General features: G+C 28.4%; 1 protein-coding gene across 5 annotated transcripts in view; it reads left to right on the top strand.

The window, feature by feature from the left end:
- The first annotated feature begins 1,334 nt into the window (after positions 1 to 1,334).
- Positions 1,335 to 19,357, top strand: part of LOC100160390 (nitric oxide synthase, salivary gland) — a 98,848-nt gene continuing 80,825 nt past the window's right edge. For 2 of the 5 annotated variants that reach the window (XM_029488059.1, XM_029488056.1), the window contains exons 1-3: positions 13,836 to 14,187; positions 15,134 to 15,345; positions 15,418 to 16,020. The gene's annotated coding sequence lies outside the window, so the exon portion shown is untranslated. Of the gene's footprint in view, positions 1,520 to 1,991; positions 2,243 to 13,835; positions 14,188 to 15,133; positions 15,346 to 15,417; positions 16,021 to 19,357 lie in introns of those variants that run through there. The other 3 variants (XM_029488057.1, XM_029488058.1, XM_016808483.2) reach the window with 3 other exon arrangements.

Here is a 19,357-nt window from a genome sequence, read left to right as displayed (position 1 = left end):
TACATTTTTTTCCATATTCTTAAGCAGAATACTTTTCTGAGAATTTCGATACATAAAAATAGAATTTCAAACAAGTAGCTTAATAAGTTTTGAGTGTAGTACTGGTCACAGTATATATATATTTTTTTTTATATAGAATGTCCATATTGTTTTTAAAAGTATAGGTACTCGTAAACTTATAGTTCTAAAAAAATCATAGAATTAAAGTTATAAAAATAAAATACAAGAGGTACCAAAATGCAATTATTTTATAAAAGTATCCCCAAGTATAAACGTTAGCATTAAAATCTATAAGTAGGTACACAACACATATAGATTTTTGATCAGAGTCGTTCTTGGTCAAATTTATTGAAATATGCATTTTCATGTAAGCCCGAGCTTCAGTTATAGGTAAGTATTTAAATTAGGTAATAATTATATAATCGGAGTGGAGTGGCATAAAGCTAACCCTGTGTAAAATGTTGGTCCACTATTCAATTAATCAGCCACCGCTTATAACACCACGAAAGGGGTTGCATGAAATTTATTATTATAAGTTAAGATCAATTTATTTTTAACATCAAAATGTCGAGGTGAAGTCGTAATAAGTTTGAGTATTATGAAAAAACGACCGGTTGGTCTCCACTCATACACATATCCAAATTGGCTAGTAAATGAACGCGTAAGAGTGACAGAATACTATGCGAACGACTGATACAAAATAAATGCGTTTCGAAAACAGTTAAGTACCTAAAACGTCAATAGGCGCTAACACAAAAGAGAATAATATGTACATTTAAAAACACGTTATTATAATTATTATTTACTAAAAGGGCAATTATTATTTAAATGCTTTACTACATGGATAAGATTCCTTTAAAAAAAATATATATATATATTTATATTTACCTACCTACACTCGCCCAATGATTAATGAATATTATAATAAGATGATTGCACAATGAAGTTCAGCGCTCAATGTTTTTCCGAAACAAATTGTCAGCTATACATTAAATACTATGTGTATAATACGTACGACGTAGGTATATAGGTACGTTCAAATCAAAGTAACCGTAATTATAAATTATAATATGTTCATATGACATATGGTATTTCAAAACTTTTCAAATGATTCAGACAAAGATAGGATGTAAATACCTGTATATTATACCTGTATAATATATATTAATTTATATTATTATTATTATTGCAATCGGAAAGGTTAACTGCAGTAGGTACCTATACTACAACTACATATACACTACATTTACGAATGGAATCGCAATTTATATTATTATATATTAGTATATCAGTAATGCTTTACAGATGGGTTCACTTTAGTTTTACAGATGAGTTCAGTGAGTTCGGTAGGTCTGCAAACGCCATTTTTTTCTTTTGAAATAAACAAAATATAAAATGTACCTATGTTACGTTTTTTTTATGATCGTAACGTGGTTAAAATGATATTAATAATTTTTAAGGTCAGATTTCACTCGGAATCCAGTTTAATTCGACGTGCATGTACCGAAGAAGATTTTACGTAGGTAACCAAAATAAGAAGTAAATAATAAAATATATGGAAATACATCGAAAAAGAAAAAAATTCTAAACTGTTTGTATTTGAATTAAATATAAAGGAAAATATTGTGTTTATTTATTAACGTTTTCGGTATTAAACTGTTTTCATTTTAATTAATTCGAAATTAGTAAAATAAATAATGCATTGCTAAAAATAATAGTGTTGACCTTGACGGTATTGTGTCATATTATATAAGTCTACAAATTGAATTTATGAGAAAAAATAATTCAAATAGTACTTACTTTTATATTTTATTTTGAATACATAACGTTTAAAAATATTTTATTAATTATTATAATAAATAATAAAAATTCTTTTCAAATTTTATACTAATATCATACTATTATACTAATCATATACATTATTTTATTAGAAGTACTAACGTGACAACAGTTTAATTATTCACTGACTGTTTACAACTCTTGTTCAACAGGTGAAAACTATATGAAAAACAATAAACATTCCGTATCTTGTATGTGTTTATATGTTTGTTGAATGAAATATTTATTTCCTGCAAAACAGATTTCGCAGAATACAATGAGTAGTCACCAAATCTTTTAAAAGCACTAACACTTTTGTGGTTCATCATGTCATGCAAATCTAAAATGTCAACAATAAAGAAAGTAAATTCAGCTATTTTTTTACAATCACACGACTTTGGATGCGCCTTTCACAGAAATGTCGGTATGTGAATTCAAATTTAAATTCAGTTTGTATTGTTACATTCGAAACTTCCAACAGAATACTCATTGTCAAAATTTAAGTCATTTGGATAATTTCTTACACGTTTTAGTCTTAATTGTTCAACTTATTAGGTATTTAATAATCATGTTTCTATAATCCTTAATTTATTATATTGTAAATTCAGTACTTACAAATGATTTGCTTCATATTTTGGGATATAAGTATTGTACATAAAACAAAACAAAACATTAAGTATTTAAGTTATTTGTTAATAATTTTTTCCATACTAAACTATATATATTATATTATTAAACTTGTTTTTTTAAACTTAGAGTAGCAATTATTAAATTCACGAATCTTATCCATCTTAGAATATTATATAATTGTGCTCTATCAACAGATGATTATTATCTTAAATAAATGTCTTTACATATTAACGATCACCACAACTACGTAAAAGCGTATTATCTTATGTTTATAATATACTAATAGACAATGGTAAAATCAGCTAGGTACTCATTGAAAATCAGTAGCCAAGTGAGTTGTAAAGCACTAAAGTCACGTAGTCATAATATAGCTGATTTATTATGTATTTCAGATTTGAATATTATAATTTATGACGGAATAACAGTTACTATCATTATAAAATCGATCAGTTTTTTCATTAAAATCAATATTTCATATTGTTAAATTAATACATACATATGTAAACATCCACTACAGTACGATACAGTGGCATGTTACAAAATGTACACTATAAATCATCAGACACACACCATGAAGGCTTCAAAAATAAATCGTATACATATAATGAGCAAGTATTAAAATACATAGTTATTTGATACACAGTTTTATACATACTACATGAATATATTATAATATATAGTTTGTATATAGTTTCCATGTGGATTGCCGGCATTCATATACCTAAAACCTACCTACCTACCCAATACATTAAATAATAATATGCACCCCAAACCGGTATAAATTGTTAGATATTTATTAATTTTTATTCATTAAATGAGTTTTCATAGTGCTATAATTCTATTTCATAATTTAAAGCAGATATGTGCAACTGATGGCGGCCCGCGAGCCGTATTCCGCCCGCGTACCTTTTTTCTCTGGCCCGTGCTTTATATTTCTCAAAATTTAAAATATAAACTAATTTACAACTTAAAAGTAAAATACAAATTATTTCTCAAAATATTGGGTTTTTAGATGGATTCAGAAAAAATGGTAGTTTTTAAAAATGTAATTGTTGAAAAGAAATTAATACATTTTCCATGTTGTGAAGATCTAAAAATATGATTTAATAACGAGTTTACTTTTGAACATTTCATTACCCATTTAAACGAATAATTGTAGAATTTTCGAAAGATAATTTTAAGAAGTTGATCTAATGCGTCCTCAAATCAATTTGTTTAATAACCCTATGGTAGTTGAAATTTAAAACCAAGTTGCTTAACTTCAATTTGAATTATGCGAGTTGCAAACCGATCCATTTTTGTCAACAAAAGAGATTTATGTCTGGTTTTGGAAAAAATAACCTGTTGAAAAATATCCACGATTAATACCGTCTACGAAACATTGAAAAGTTAATATTGCCAAAAATATTACAGCATTGAGATTTTACCTTTTAATACATTTTAGGAACTCGTTACATTTTAAATCCAGTACAGAGCAAAGAATATTGACTAACATTGGTGTTTTTTTTTTTTAGTGAACACGTTTTTTGATAGAAAAGAGTGCACCAAAAGTTTCATAATGCCCCTATATCGATTGAAAATCGGGCTGCACAGATGGTACTTTATATAGGTTATTTTTTAAATTCCCAGTATACTTATTGATAATATATTGAATAACTAAAAAAGACTTAGAAGAAACCCGTTTTGTACCAAATTCTTTATATAGTTTAGAAAGTAAGTACCTATAAAAATTATAACTTTTAAACTTTTTTAAAATTTTAAATGTTAGTGTATCTCCAGCTAAGCTTAAAAGTAAAAAGCTTAAAATCAATAATCATTAGTGTTTACATTTATAATATTAATGCACTGTCTTATGCAATATGGAACTTATATTTTACATACTAGTATCATAAGCATATTATTCAAAAGGGTGGTATTCTAGGTCAAACTGTCTCAACATTTTTTTTAGTATTTATTAAAAAAAATATATAAAATTATGCTTAGCACAGCCTTGACCTTTAGAAGTATATATAGACTCACTGTACCAACTGGCTGCTTCAATAAGTTGTTATTACTTTACAACTCATTAGTATTTTATACTAAGATAAATATAAATAAATCAACATAATCGCTTTTCTTGTATAGGTAAAAAAAATACAAATAAATAAATAATACATTTTTACTGAAAAAAAAATACTTTCGAACCGGAATATCGCCCTATCTTTTAATATTATATTGCATATTTCTGAAAAACTACAACTATCAATGCATAAAAAAAAAATAAATCGTACAAAAAAGCACGTACCTAATAAAAATAAAAACATCTTCATAAAAGCAAAATAACATTCACTACATAACCTACCAGTAACCAAAGTATAATAGACTTTAGATTGTTTAGAATAACTTTTATATTTCGAAACACCTCTTTCAGAAAAATTTTAAATAACGATGTTTATTCCTTAAGATTAAGTTTACCAACTTTATTGATTGTAAGTATTTACTAACCAAAATTACAATGGACAAAAAAATATCATTATGTGGAATATATAAATAAATTTAATACGAATACAGATGGTAAACGGTTACTTAAGTATGCATTTCTAAACATTGTTTAGAAAAATCATATTTGATTAACTTATACAATTTAATTCTGATAACACTGATAATACATTGTATCCTAGGGTATATACTAAATTTCGCTGTATAATTTTTATTTTTATACAAACATCAAATTCCCAATAATATTGTAGGTTTCAAAAGACTATACCTACTTATTTTTAAAAGTCGAAAAAAATATACATAGCACATCAAAGTTCGTTGTATACACTGTAAAGGTACCTAACTTAAATAAACAGTTAATTTATAGCTTCAAATATTTCTCACGCATTATTTCTTAACTAAGCGTTTCTGAGAGTTATTTTCTATTTGTTTCACGTTTACTAGTTGGCGGTTCACCAAACAAAACTTTAATATTTTGTTTGTGACGTACTATAAGAGTAATTAATAATGACGAAAAACAGTGTATCAGCAAAACACTTAATAGGTAAAAAATAACTGTCTCTCTTTTTCGGCTAAATATACTTCTTACCACTTGTTTAATGATTTCAACTCATATAGAACCATTAATTATGCAGAGCTTATCGTTGTGAGCTACGATAGTAGTATAGGTATTCCTTATTATATAAATTAATATTATGTAAAATGTATAATATGTCGTATAACTTTATCAACATTTACAAAATGGCTTTCTTTGAAAATAGAGGAAGAAATTATTGTACAAGGCATAGAATATTCATTTACAAAATTTACAAAATTTAGAAGTGATCATTGGTTCAAAAATATAAAGAACTGTCTGTACGACTATAGAGTAGTCAGAAACTATGATCAACTTACCAGATAGACAATTTTATATTGTATTTGGCTCACTATTTTCAGTGATGAAAACCATTTTCATTAACAATATTTCTTTGGTGCGCGGTCAAAAGGTTTTAAGTCATGTTTTGTTAAAAATCATGTTTTGACTTCTTTATATTTGAAAAAAAATGTCAAGCTTTTAATAAACCCTATAGTATACCTACTGAAAATTCATAATTTTTGACTTAACACATTTTGACCACGCATCAAAGATTTATTATCGCATGGTAATCTTATAATTATCAATGTACCTATCCTATATATTGCAGGACTTGCAATTTAATTAATAATTTTATAATATCATTTAATTTGATTTCATATACTTATTAGATATTCAAAGAAACTCACCGTAGTTAATTTCAACTAAAGAAAGGATCAATAATAGGTTTTCGATTTTAAATTCTAATAATTTAATTTGATAAAAACCCTATTACTGTCTCAGCAAATCTTCAAACTCATCTCAATCTAATATCTGAATGGTACACCGATTGCCGCATTAAACCTAATCCCAATAAGTCAGTACATACAACATTCACTCTATGCCACTCCATTTGTCCTAATGTTTATTAACATAACACAGTTTGATATCTAGGACTAACCTTGAATAAGCGCCTCACTTGGAATAGTCATATCCGTATAAAGAGACTTGCCTTAAACGCCCATCTTCGCAAGGCTACAAACTCTACTCACAGATAATAAACACCCCAGTTTAAAAATTAAAGTTATTTTGTATAAAACATTACTCAAACCTATATGGTCTCCAACAATTTCTCTACAAAATCTTTCATGCCCGTCTACAAACACACCAAAACCCACTCATTGACAACCTATCCACCCAAACATTATCTGGCGTTCCCGGGCGTCGTTTAAAAAGGAGCTGGTGTCGTGAATTGTTAGGGAACTAATATCTAATATGAAAGATGAAAAAAAAAATCAGTATGTATAATATATAGTTAGACAACATCCAGTCAAATGCCACTAGTAGCCGGCTTCTTATCACGTATTTCATATGTATTCAACCCTTATCAAATATGCTAATTGTGCATAAATGTACAGATTGTATATATTATTGTGTAAAATAATAATAAAAAAAAAATTCTGATTAAAATATTGATTTTACAACGAGATTTTTTTTTTAAATATCTTTGGCTGTAGACCCTTTTTCCAGTAGGAAAAAGGCTTAGGTCATCAAATTTTATGGAGGTTGTCAGTATAAAATTAGATCTATTTGGTATTTTATTTTTAGGAGATTGAAATTAAAATTTTATCAGTACCTACATCTTAAAATAGATAGAAAAAACTAAATAAAAAAATATAGACATTTGTTTGAATGTTAATATTGTTATTAAAATAATTTTTTGGTAACCTTGGTTACCAAAATTTAGACGGAGTTTGCTCAAAATCTTTTTTCATCGTATACAATATTATGATTTATCGTTGCATTAAAATTTAACACACCCATTACAATGCCTACTTAATGACGAAGTACTCGACTTCTACTGTACAGTAGAGCGGTTACCTACTTCCCCTTTTTTTTATTTAAATATAAACTAAAATATTATAATTAATTCACTAAAAGGTATATTTTATTTTTAATTAATTACTTAAAAAAAATTTCAAAAGTTAATCGTAACTAACAATTCATTTAATTATATTCTTAGTGTTTTTCACTATACTATACATAGGTATACTATAGATACACAAAATATGTTATGAAAACTTTTTATAAACTTCAAATCTCCTGACAAAATAATATTATAATTTGTATTTATTTGTATTATTTGGTTCAATAGCACTCTGAGAAACAAATAATCATAATAATATAATACCGCAAAATAGTATAATATATATTGCTGTATATTACTGGTATAGTTATGGAAATATCTTTTTGTGCTGTATTCGAGCCAGTCATGAATTATGATAAATAAATAAATAAAAAGTGTAGGTATATGTTATAAAAATCTGTTGTTTTTGTAAAAATAATTTTCATTCAAAAATAATGCATTCTGTTAAAAATCTGTAAAAAAGTTGGCTATTAAGCGTGTAGTAAAAATTAGGTTTAGTTAGTTTATATTAGTTTTTTAATACTTACGAGTTCAAAATTTGGGTGATAGCAGATATTTTATTGTTGAATTTTGTTCTTTCTATAAACTACAAAATAACTAAATAATTTATTTACATTTATAATGTGATTCACATGTTGTAACAATTGTTAAAATTTTTAAAAAACATCTTGATTAAACATAGAATTATAAACACAATTAAGTAATTTTAACTTATAAAAAAAGAATAAAAAAATATATTTCTTTTACATATTATAGTCACGATTCCAATTTGTAAATAGAGCTACTTAAAAATATTGGTATAAACGATGTTATGCATACCATTTGGTATAACAATACCATAAAATATTACAAAAAAACAAGACATTTTAATGTAAAACCTATATGGCACATGCTCATTCTTTGATGATCTCAAATTACAATTAAAAAATGATTCTATCAGACAATGTCACGCACGTATTCATTTCTTCTAAAATAATATTATGAATATTATGCTAAATTTATTACTTAATTAAATTATGTTTAAAATCCATAATGATTATGTTTTATGTTATATTATGATAAATATAGTTTTTCATTTTTTTTTTATAAGGAACACCAAATTACAAGTCATGTACAAGTATACCTAAATGTATATGTAATATACATATTACATATTATAGTTTAAATATATTGTGAATACGTTATAATTCTCCATATAATAATGGACTACTAAACACGGGTATCTCCAAAGACTTACTAAGCTTTATTTAACTCGTAAAACACATGGTGTTTACTGTTCAGTACATAAAGTAATAAGTTTAGTGGGAAACCTACCATATTCACTTAACTTTCTTAACTTACCGAATGTTTTCGTTCAGTATAAAATATTCATTCATCTATGTTTTTCTCATAACAATATAATATCCATAAATAGGTATATAAATTTGAAATCTAATATTAATTCAAAATATAATAGGTATTATACAAGTAGAATCATTTATTGATATTAGATATTATTATATAATAAATTTTTATTTTCAATTGAGGTTGAAAAAAGTTTACATCAATTATTTTCATTACACGTAAATTGATTGTGAACAATAGGTATGTATTAAAATAATAGAATTTATAAAAAATATATTGAATTATAGCCTCTTTATTATTTTTTATTACCTACTGTATTTTTAAAGAAATTATTTCAAGAATGTTTTGTACCTATTTTGATTTGTAGACTGCATACTGTAATAAATATGAATATTTATTTTAGACCTTAAATTGGTACACAACCTAATAATCATTGAGGAAAATTACATGCATCTAAACAAATCATTAATACATACATTTATTGGGGGAGATTCTGAACAGGTAAATCAAGTTATAGAATTTTGTTATTTAAAAGCTAGGTCAAATAGATATTATGTATGATGTAGTATTTAGATTGAACTTGTTTAAGTGTTAGCTTTCATCGGCAACTTAATATTTTCAGACTAATATTTATTAAATTATATTTTAGACGGGATTTTGTGTTCTCATTTAAAGAGCGATGGGCTAAAATAATTTAGCAAGAGTAGTATTGGATTTAATGTATACCTCTGCTAACTATCAATTTCGTCAATTATATAAAATATCATGAGCATAAAAATAGATAAATACCTATGTCCTATACCTATTATATTGAAATCATGATTTTATTGATCGAAAAATCTAATGTTGCTCAATTTAAAAACCTATTGTTCTTCAGGCCTCCACTATTACAGACATCGGAAACAATATAATATTTTGATGTGATAACAATTTTACTGTCATAAATGTACAAACTATATAATTAAAATGTTTAATGTTTTCACAACAAAAATGTATTATTATAGTAAACACAAATAACCAATTATAGGATAGAGCAAAAATATTATTCATTGGTATCTTTGGATATGTGTACGCATAATCAGTTCTATACAAAGTGTTGTCATAATATTATTATGTTCAGCCCGACGCGTAAAATCAACCGAGAATAATATGGTAGGTATAATATTATATGACACGGCTGCTGCCAACCACTGCTACCGCTACACACCTACGCCGACCCGCGCCAACCACCGTGTTTCCCGCACCAACACCCCCAAATCCGATACAATTTGTTGCACAAAACATTATTAATAGCTATGCCACGAATCCCGATTTTTAACGACGAACCGCACCCGAACGAAATTTTTTTTATTTAACGAACTCTGATACCGAACCGACCTAGTAAATTGTAAATTGTAATTATAATATTATAATAATTAAAAACTACTCAAATTTTATATTGAACATAATAAATATATTATGTTGATAAAACTATAACGAAATATATGAATCAATTTAATTTACACCCTAAAAAAATTCCGTATTCGTTTTTGGTAGTTTATTCATCAAATTCCCACACAGCATTTCCCAGACAGCAATTTTTTGTTTAATAATATTAATATAACATTATAATAACGAATAGTGTTAGTATACCGTTATTATAATACTATTATAATATTATCATTACAAAATGCTGTCTGGGTTGGGAAATGATAATGTTTTGTGAATATTTTGGAGTGCTTGAATAATGAATATTTGGCTAATAATATTGAATAAATATTTTATACTCATGATGACAAAATATTGGACCATATGGTTGCACAAAAATATTGACTTGATATTTATATAATGTTTCCATAAAAAAGTTTTTTGAAAAAATATGATTAAAATGTTTTGTTAATGTTTTTTTACAAAATATTTTTCAAATGCGAACCTCTTGGCCAAAAAATGTAGTTAAAATAATTCCTTATTATTCACACAACTTTTTCAAATATTGTGACAACTATATTGTTTGCCTGAAAATATTTTTACCATAGTTGGGAAATATTAAAATGCTGTTGGGGTTCAGTACGAATTTTGATTTCGTCAGTTCGATTTTCAAACTAAACCAAACACCCCCCTCCCCCAAGTTATGTTTAATTTGGTTTGATAATTGAACAGTTCGTAAACATCACTACAAACTCACACTATAGGTGGTAATATATAATGTATAATAATAACAATAGTAATAAAAACAATAGCTTACCTATGTAATTTACTGAGTATACGTCATGTTGAAAATAACTAAAACTCGATTAGCTATTAATTATTTTCAAGTGTCGCTATTGTATTGTTTTGTGGAAAGTGGTCAATGGAAATACATACGCAAAGGTACTATAGTTACTAATAGTAAGTTAGTATGTATCAATTTTAAAGTTTTTTGAAATCACCAGTATTGCCGTAATAATAAAGCAACAATTAGATTAAGTATATTGAATATGTTATTTAGAGCTGTGAGTGTTCAATTTTTGTTAAAAATAGAAATTGATACAAAATGCTTAAAAAAAAAGATTTACTATTACTTATTTAAACATTATAAAGTCAATCCGTACTGAAATATTTTATTTCTTTAAAAAAAAACCAACCAATAGTATACTTAAAAAAATAAGCAAGATAAAAAAACAAAACAAAGTATACGGAGGCAGATCTAGATTAAAAAACCAGTGGGAGCAATCGCTGTGGCATATTATTTTACGAGAATAAATGGTAAGGATTCAATATGTGCTAAAAATAATAAGTTGTTAAATTTAAAAACAGTTTTGGATCAGATCTCTGGTGGTAATGTTAATGAAATAAATAATTAAACTATACTAATTTTCCATCACGCGTTGTCTGGTATAATATCACTCGGCTGTTGGCACTTGGTGGTAACACAATATAAAAGGGTCTCGCTCAATAATTTATTTTATTTTCTGATGAGAATAAATGCTGACGATCACCCCAAATGCCACACCTGCATTGAATTTACTGCCGACAAATTATATCCGTGTTTCGTAGATTCTATAAGAACGAATGACACATTTTTAGAAATCGTACAATTGTAATAAATTTTTTCGTTAGAAAATCCGCCAAAAACTGACAATGTGAATTGGTGATCATCAAGCAATAATAATATTACACAATGTATCGGGCAGTCCGGCAACGCAATATCTATTATATCGTAAAATACGTGTACAAAGGATTGGTCACAAATGTCGAGTGTTTGGTACGTTTACCTGTACGCTCGCCCTCACAATAATAATATTATTATATTATACGTGATCAAAATAACGAAATTCGACCACGGTGTTCAGCAATAATATATCATGCACCTCTGTAAAATGTATTCGTACAATTTTTACCGAGCTTTATAACAAGGGAATTCCTCTAGTATATAATAATATGAATTTAGCCCGTTAAAATCTTTCACCAAAAATTAAATTTTAACAAAAATTCCCGCATCATTGACGTGTTTTTGCATAATATATAATATGTGTTTGGGATTCACTCAGTGGACGGCCATAAACATTTCACCGATCCCCCATTTTATATTAGAGAATTGTTTAATAAATTATCTGCATTGTAATAATAATATACTCTAGGGTTGCCATATTTTATATTTTACTTAAGCCTGGGCAAATATTTTTTGTATAATTTTTATGGGAAAAGTTGTACTACTCCTCTATGGACCACCTCCGGTTTTAACACACGATTTGTTCGTAACTAAAGTAAATACCACACACAATGGTCAACACTTAATGAAATATACATTTGTTAAGCAAAAACTAACTCAATGTTACAAATCGAAATGAGTAACTGACAAAATCATCAAATTATTAGTAACTCTAATATGCTCTGATTAAATTGTAAAATTACGTATAGCTATTTTATAACAATATAATATACTACAAGAACATACCTAATACCCCTAATTGTAAACTAAATAAATATGACGTATCTAATCCATTTAAGATTAAACTTTTCTTTCGAGTAAAATAGAAATCATTAAATTTTAACGGGAATGGACAATTTGTTAAAAATGAAATATTTTATAGGTTTCTATTACTGTATTCTATAATCTTGCATCGTTCTAAATAAATATTCTTTTGTCGTATACTATACATATTTTTAAATTTCATACCATATATTGCATACCGTTCATTTACTAAACTATGTCATTTTACTGACGGTGTGTTTCTGAATGTGACATCGGAAGGGCATTATAATTATATTATAATATTATGTACCTACATATTATATAAAAAAAAAAATTACAATTACAATGTACTAGTAAATTTAATTAAATTACTATGTTGAATAGAATGATATTGTGTACCTACAAAAAAATCAAATGTCAAACTTTTATCGAACAAAAGTTAAGAGAATTTCGTAATGAAATTAAATCACCAATCGACATACAAGTTAAATTAAATAGGTTTGTACGTACCTATAAATAAGTTACCTACGCACGACGGTAAATTAATTCGACTATAAAGACGCCAGCAGACAATCATGGGACTGTCAAAGTACGAATTGCGAGTTTAGACTATGATAACGCAACACATGTAGTTAACATGTAGTTAACATGTAGTTATACAACAGTTATTAGTTTGTATAATACAACCATAGATCTTAAAAACAATAAACATGGATAGGACATTCATAATTGAGACTAATGTGTTTTTTCGGTCCCGAACTACTAATAATAATTGGAGGTCATTTGTTTACATTTTTGTATGACACGATTATATAGGTACCTATACATTGATAGTTGACAGGTACTCAGTGTAGGTATACTTGTTTTGCCTCAATTCATATAATTTCATTATTCACTGATAAGACGTTATGTCCTATCCATGTTTATGAGATCTATAAATGGAACAGACGATATTATATTATTATAGTCGCTGCAGCAGTTTTACAGGTTTGCGGTAACCTGCTGCACGGTAGGTATACGGAGACCACGTCCTCGGTATGCGCGTATTACCAGTAAAAACGTAACGAGGGGGAAGACGTGTATTTCTTACATTATATTTTATAAGGAGGAAATTTTTCGTCCACAATTTACGGCAGTGACGACCGCGACAGTCGGCGAACGGCGCCTGCAAATCGAACAGTGCCTGCAAATCGAACAGTCGTGTACAGTCCGTGCAATAAACGATGAACGATGCGCTTACGATAAATTCGTCTTTTTCGAGTAACCGGCAATGGTTGAAGAATATTTTAGCGATGCGTCAGCTGTCGGAGAGAGAGAAAACCTCAGATCGTGATATGGTCGATCAGACGCGATGAATTTATTCATAGCTAGTGCTATCCGGACCACATGTCCGGGTCCAACCAAAACGCCGCCCATAAGTCATGAAACCGATTAATTTTTTTCCTCATCTCAAATCGTAATTATAATCATGGTCTATAACTCAATAAGCGCGTATACTCAGTGGTTCGTAATTTTCATAAAATTGTAAAATTTTGACTATCATAATTTATTGTTTCACATACTAATTTACATAATAGCGTATACAAGTATTATATTAATAGAACGATCACACATATTCATATTTTTTTCGTGGGAAGGTGGCAAACCGATTTGTGTGGGAATGAGCCCAGAAAAAAAAAACAGTAAATTTAGGATATAAAATGTTTATGTTTTAAAATTCGTTATTTAGGTTTTTCAAACAGGAATACACTTTTTTACACAGTGACATTGCAAAGTACTAATTTTATAGTTATAATTTGGTTTATTATCTAAATCCACGATGTTCTTGGTCGAAGCTGGTTTTTCTATATAATTTCGTTACAACCAACAATGGCACTGACGTGGGACAGAGGTGACTTTGAGAGTTAATATTTACCTACATTTTTTAATTTTCTAAAATATGATACACGTCACAAATTGGATGGTGTGATCTCAATAATTATTACCTAGTAAAAGGTTCTTGCTCATAAATAAAAGTAACAAGCGTCCGAACCTCAAACATTCTAAGGCATATAAGATCCGAACATGGTGTGGAATTTAACCATAGGTTCCATCCGACTTCGGATAGGCACATAGGCGCAAATAGGGGGACTTTAGGGGTTAAGCCCTCCCAAAAATGTCCATAGCTCCCCCAAACATTTCCTACGTTTTGTTTTAAGCTTATTCAATATTATAAAAGTAAGGCTTTAGCCCCCCCCCCCCAAATCCCAAACGCTATTTGCGCCCATGGATAGGCACGTAGCCTGATGTGAGTACACGTCATCGGCCCGTGATATTCCCGGTACCTATCTGTATTATAGATCATATAGGTATACCATTAAACCACTACTAGGCCCAATACAGAGAAACCGCGGTATCGAACGCTGGCTATTAGTCTGACGGAAGCCTTTTTTTCTTTCTTTTTTTACAGCCTAGGCCGCCGTACTTTACACGTCGCACTCAAAGCAGAAAATAATATCGCGTTCAGCGTTTGAAAAAACTTTGCGAATTATCCGAGTACATGTAACGGCATACGGCTCCGAGACCGAGTTTTCTCAGTTTTCACGCGTCGGTTAAACGGGAAAAATCATGGTGACCCATCATCCGGTACACGAAACAGTATTATTAATGCCTACAAACATTGTGCGTACGGACCGTGGGCTATATTACACCCACATTACCCACCAATATAATATTATTATTATTTTGTCATAGGAATCGCGATGATAATGTCGACGGCGTTACCGCGAGACGGTGGCGCGCGCGCCATTGGCCGACCGCCGGGCGGCGCGCGTGGCCGTTAAAAAGTGGCGGGCGAACGCGGCGTGCACGTCTCGCGAGGCTTCCGACACGGAACGCGTCGGCAGTAGACTTGTACGCGGAGGCAGCGACGACGACGACGACGACAAAATATTATTATTGCAGCGTGCTCCTTCGGATCCGATCGTAGTGGTTTTTATTTTTCATCTGAGATTATTTCCATTTTGGCTTCCACACACGATCTCCGCTGGCTAGACTATATAATACAATATAATATTATCACAAAGAAATACGCCATCCAGAGCCATCGTCGTCGCGACGATTTCACAACGCGACACCGTGAGGCGACGACGGCGAAATCGTTATTATATGACAATACAAATATTATAATATCAATTGCCGCCGAAAGTGTGCGAAATCGCGGTTTTCTCGTTTCGACGAGAAGCTCGCGTAGTATAACAGTCGCACGCGTAGCCGTCGACCACGGCCAGGAAACGCGCACCGAGTAACCCGTCGTCGCCGTCCTGAGAGTTCATCGTCGTCATCATATTATTATAAGTAAGTATATTAAATTAATACATACAAATATTCATAATAATAATTATGGGAATATATTAATATTATTGTATTGACACGTAATAAGTTATTGTCGACGCTCGGAAGTCCTCCGCTCGATTATTATTATAAATTATAGTAGACGAACTCATAAAATATCATTTATTATTAAATAAAATTTTAAAACTAGGTAAATAAGAGCGAAATATTATATTTTATAATACGGCACTGCAGTTTGGCGTAGGGTTATAGTTAATAGGCGTATCTTCCCTACCACTTCACGATTTTTGTCTAAACTTGAAATATGCTTTTAATGATATTATATGATACTATACGTACTGTGTACGCTTTGGAGACCATAAATACATTAGGTGAAATGGAATCACTATCATACATGACACTTTAAATCCATATAAAAATTATATTACTTCATTATTTATATGCCAACGACACAGTTTTTTTTTTAAACATGGAAAAATATCGCCATGATAAAAATTAATATAAGAACTAGTTTAAATTTTGTAAAAGTTATTGTTATTATGCACTTACCTAAAGCACATAAAAAATATTGTTTACGAAGTTAAAAAATAGCTTGAGGTAATGGATAATTTAATTTAAAAATAATCACCGTGTGTTAATACACAATATGGATAGGTAGTAATCATAGGAAGTGTTATTAAACCATCAGTGTGCTCATTATATTATTATATAAACAGTTTTAATAAAGTTAATTGTTTCTGTGTCCACCAAAATGTGTTTTTCAATAAAAGACAAATAATTTCAAAAGTTAAATAAATAATAAGATGATATTATACGTAAGTTATTAAATTATTAGTTTGAGTCGATATATAATGATATACCTATACCTATGCCCAAAAATAAGAAATATTATTTTATGGTTCAATATATTTGAGTAGGTACTGAGATTAGAATTTTTATTCAATCTCAATAAAAACCATGGAGATTATTGATTTCTTGTTCCTAATATTGTTATTATTAATATTAAATGGCGACACAACGATTAATAAAACGTTTGAAATAAAATGGAAATATCTTTAATCGAAATTACACGCTTGAATTTTTATTATGACCATTTTTAACTAGGCACCTACTGTAAAAAAAAACAACTACTTGATAAATAAAACATTAATAGATCAGCAATATTGTATTCATTCACTATAGCGGTATGCAATGTATCACAATAATATAATTAAATATCCATTTAAATTAGTCTCATAAAACGCCGCATTGTGTTATAAAACATAAAACGTTTGAGAAAAAAAAACTATCACCTTTAATGTAATAGTAAAACATTATTCAATTACTCTTGGGTGGGATTTCTAGGAAGGAATTCGGACATCTCACCCCCTCACCGTGCTTTTAACCACGGTATTTTCGTTGTACTGTAACGGCGTTACTGTTAATGTTTGGTTTTTTCATTCTATCCAGGGTGTTTTTTCATAACAAGTTGACAGTTATTTTCGATTTAAATTTTAAACTATCTGATCGAAAGCAGAGAGCTAGGTATATGATCGGGTGTATTATATAGTAGCTGATGTAAGTCTGTAATGTGTATAAAACGAAAATAAAAAAAATAAAAAGGTGGGTAAGTGGATGTCGCGCTGCTGTACAGTAGGTTACAAGTGGGTCACAGTATAATGGATAGTATTAAATTTGAATTCAATGATATAATATCACTGTATAAGAAAAACGATTCTGAGCGGAGACGGTTTGTCAGTCTAGATATTAGACATACATATTATAGGTATACTTATCTATAGTATTATTAATAATTTTCAAATTAATCATATCACAATATCCATTAGGTAACGCGTTATACATCAACAACAAACCGTGGTACTATCATAGATATATAATAGTATACTTTAGAAGTTTCAAGTACCCACGAATAATATTATACAATCACAACAAAATAACTAAAATAGTTATCCTAGGTTTTTTAATGTAATTTCGTCCAAATTTGTACTTAAAATGACTATAAAAATAAACTGTGCTTATGTATTTCTTAGAATTTTTGGTAACAGAATTAAATATTTACGTGGAATTTTGTTTTAAATTTTCAATCCTTAGATATAAAAGTTGAACATTTTATAAATTTTTAACTACAAAATAATTATTCAATTTTAAATTTGATAAATGTTGTCAAGATTTTAACTTCAAATGCTTATAAAAAAAATTATGCCTATGTATTTTTAATATTTTTCAACTGCTATTGTAACAATATCTCAGGAGCCTTGCATTAAATTTTCACGCATTTTTACCAAACAAATAATATTTTATTGATATTTATAGAAAAAAAAATTTAAAAAATTGATAACATAAAATGTCCGTAAACAGCTCAAAAAGAGTCAAATTATTTTCAAAATTTTATAGTATATAGAAAATGCTAATATAAACATTCAGTGAAATTTTCAAGGTTCTACATTCATTCGTTTTTTAATTACAACAAAATAAGAAAATCGTTGCGTAAGAAATCGAGTAATACCAAATGTTGTAAAAATATGAATTTCAAACGCTCATAAAAATTTAATTTGAGTTTCTTATAGACATTTTTTTTTTTTTGATAAAGGTAGATTATCCTATAAGGAATCTTGTATTACATTTTAAAATCTTAGATTTAAAAAGAAAAATTTTTACGAATTCTTAACTCAAATAATTTGCTAATTTTCGTGATTTTTCCATATTTTGTCAATTTTTGAACTTTAAATGCTTATAAAAAAAAAACTGTGACTAAGGGTTTTTAATATTTTTCATCTGCCTTTGAAACAATATACTTGGAGCCTTCTATTAAATTTTCAAGCTTTTTTAATCAACAAATAAAATTTTATTGATATTTTTAGAAAAAAAAACTAAAAAAAATTGAAAACTGACAATGTCCGTAAAGAGTTCAAAATAAGTCAAAATATTTTGAAAATGTTATGGTGTATAGAAAATGCTAATATAAACATTCAGTCAAAATTTCATGTGTCTACGGTCATTTTTTTTAAAAATACACCTAAAACCAAATTCAATTTTGTGAAAAATCGATTTTGCGTAAAAATTCCCGTTTTTGCTTAATTTTTCTTTGGTATTTCTTGGTGCTTTTGAAAATTACTGGGAATTTTAAATTTTGATCTCCCCAATGCACCAACGATATTCACTTTCCAATCGAACAAGATACTGAAGTTGAAAATCGAAGCATTATTTCGCCTACTTATCGTGTACACAGACACAAAAAAAAAAAAATTAAAAAATTAAAAAATTAAAAAAAAAATAAAAAAAAAAAACACACATCATTGTAAAATCAATACATTCATCGTTCCACTCAGAATCTAAAACC

Source organism: Acyrthosiphon pisum, chromosome A1 (assembly GCF_005508785.2).
Source record: "Acyrthosiphon pisum isolate AL4f chromosome A1, pea_aphid_22Mar2018_4r6ur, whole genome shotgun sequence".
In the NCBI taxonomy this organism is placed as follows: domain Eukaryota; kingdom Metazoa; phylum Arthropoda; class Insecta; order Hemiptera; family Aphididae; genus Acyrthosiphon; species Acyrthosiphon pisum.
Note: the sequence above shows the minus strand (reverse complement) of the source record. Positions and strands in the feature narration are given on the sequence as shown.